Below are 3,085 nucleotides of genomic sequence, written 5' to 3' on the forward strand. Positions count from 1 at the left end.
GTTATAGAGAAAGGGGCATATCCAGCTTAAAGCTGTCCCTGTCCTGGTGAGGCAGTGGACCAGCAGTTCATGGCCAACCACATCAAATGCAGCGGACAGATCTACTAGAACCAGCAAAGCCATCCCCGCCTTGATTCTGCCTTTCCTCATGGTTCAGGGGGGTTACGATAATAGTTAAAAATATTTTACTTAAAATCAGAAATAAAATAACAGCCTCCAAATTCCCCCTCTACAAGATGCCTACCATTCATATCTTTTCAAAGCTCTAGCAAACAGGAAGGCTTTGCAGCACCTCTTAAAGATCTTCAAGGAACAGGTCACCCATTCTACAGAGCTGGGCCCACAATGGGAAAGGACTAGACTCTGGTCAGTGCCAGATAGACGCACCCTAAGGGGTGGGATAGCCAACAGAAAGCTGTCTGATCTGAGGCTGGCACACTGGGATTTATGGAGGGAGATGGCATGAAGGGTTTTAAAGGTCATAACCAACACTTTGAACTGAACTAAGAAACAGCAAATGTAGCTCTTTCATAATGGGCAATGTTTGTTTCTTCTGGCTAGCTTCTGACAAGAAGAAGAGTTGATTCTTATATGCCACTTTTCTCTACCCGAAAGAGTCTCAAAGCATCTTACAGTCACCTTCCCTTTCCTCTCCCCACAACAGACACCCTGTGAGGTGGGTGAGGCTGAGAGAGCCCTGATATCACTGCTCAGTCAGAACAGTTTTATCAGCACCATGGCAAGTGCAAGGTCACCCAGCTGGCTGCATGTGGGGGAGTGCAGAATCAAACCCAGCTCGCCAGATTAGAAGTCTGCACTCCTAACCACTACACCAAACTACACCAAACAATAGTTGGGCTGCAGCATTCTGGACTAGTTGTAGTTTCTGGGTAGTCTTCAAGGACAGCCCCATGTAGAGCATGCTGTAGTAATCCAACTGCAAGATTTTAAAGGCATGTACAGATCTGCAGAATCTAGTAGGTAATGAGAGAGTTGGCAAATCAGGTGCAGCCGATAGAAGACTCCTGCCTACTATGCCAACCTATTTTTCAAACAGGAAGGCAGGATTCTTGAACACCCCCAAACTGTTCTGAAAAACTCAACATCCGTATATCTAAGACAAGGAGATTCAGTTCCTCTAGGATTTCCGTCTTCCCAACCAGCATTACATCTGTCCACTGTGACCCTTCTTTTAAAAAATTAATGGCTGCTTGGAACTATGTACAAATGTTGCTAGTGAAAAGTATTCTCAACGCACACTAAAAAAGGGGGGATTAAGAAATGAAACCAGTTTGGGGTTTAAATTCAAACTGTTCAAGGGAGTAGGGAGGAATCTAAAGAAGTTTACTTTGTTTTACCATTTACACACAAAATCATCATGTGTTGTTTCAAGGGAATCAAAATAATGTTCGCATTTTAAAGAATTGTGCTGTACCAGTTTCTTTGGAAAATTAGATTAGATTACCAAACAGCAAGTTTGATCAGGATGGCAGTTAGACCCAAAACAAAGAACAGTAACATTGGAATCAGCAGATTTAAAGAAAGGCTTACATTGGCAGCAGAGGATAGGACCAGCAGTAATGGCTTTAAACTACATGTAGAATGGTACCAGCTAGATATTGGGGGGGGGGGGATTTCACAGAGTAGTTCAGGAATAGAATTGGCTCTCCAAGCAAGAGCTGAGCTTCCCTCGCTGGCAGTCTTAAGCAGCAGCTGAACAAATACTTATCATGAATGCTTTAGGCTGATCCAGCATTGAACAAGGGGTTGAACTAGATGGCCTGTATGGCCTCTTCTAGCTCGATGATTGTATGCTAAAGATATAACATAAGCAATTCATAGGCTGCAGTCACACGTGTTTGTCCTCTGAACTGTCAGATCCTATTACTTTTTGAAGTATTGTGCTCTAGAATTATGGTGTTAAGATTGTCACTAATACCAGTTCCATATGACAATTGAAAAATATCCTTGTAATAATTACTCGATTTGTCACTGAAGAAAATATTTTTGAAAACGCTTAATAACAGGTTAGCTTTCTGGCATACTTTATTTTTGAAATAAAAGAGGACTTTGTTTATTGACTTCACTTGTATAGTCTATTTGTCAGCTTCCTTGATTGTTTGCTACTCGCAAGTCTGACAAGTCATCTTCTCTGTTGCCTCCTGTTTTTGAAATGTTCGGGGCAAAGCCTAGCACTGTTGCTCTGCCCAAGGTTCCTGGGATTCACAAATACAATGACAACCAGTACAGCAAGATACAGGAGCCAGGTCTACAACCTAGTTCAGAATCAGAGATCCAAAGCTTCAGTCCAAGGGTAAGGAGGGTCAAGGCTCCAGTTCCAACACTTGGGAACAGGTGCAGGATACAAAGAGCTTTTTTTTTTAAGTAGGTCAGCACCTAGAGGAGTAGCAGGCAAGGCTACTTCCATTCCAAGCCTTGCTCAACATGTAACTTGTATCTATCTCTGTTGCTGACTCATCCTATAAGGCCCAGGTATCATTCTTTACTGTTATGTTCACCTTCCTTCAGATGCAGGTCTTTCCCCCTAAAAGCCTGTCAGTCCTGGTCCTGCAAAGTCTCTGGTCCAGGAATTAACATTAATTGTTGTTGAGTAGGGCTTCATCATCTTTCCTGAGCTAACAAGCGCTTTCTCCTCTTTCTATACTGTGCTGGTTCAGGAAAGGCTAGCAGGGCTGATTGCCCCTGTGGCCTTTCCTTCTTCCCCTCGAAGAATGAGCAGCCCAGCCATGACTGGAAACATTCTCACTTCCCAGTGCTGGGTGTGGCTGCTCAAAGGGAGATTCTGTCAATGTGAGTTCTGTTTCTGAGGAGGAGGAGGCAACTGGATGGCCCATGACAGCTGAAAGGACATCAGTTGTTGATGTGAATGGATGCCAAAGGAAAGCCAAAAGCTGTTCAATGCATCTAGTGGAAACATGGAACATGAGAAGTATAGATCAAGGTAAGCATGAAATTGTAAAGCAAGAAATGTAAGAAGAAGAAGAAGAAGAAGAATTGGTTCTTATATGCCCTACCCGAAGGAGGCGCAAAGCGGCTTACAGTCACCTTCCCATTCCTCTCCCCA

The sequence above is a fragment of the Paroedura picta genome, chromosome 4, assembly GCF_049243985.1.
Source record: "Paroedura picta isolate Pp20150507F chromosome 4, Ppicta_v3.0, whole genome shotgun sequence".
Taxonomy (NCBI): Eukaryota; Metazoa; Chordata; class Lepidosauria; order Squamata; family Gekkonidae; genus Paroedura; species Paroedura picta.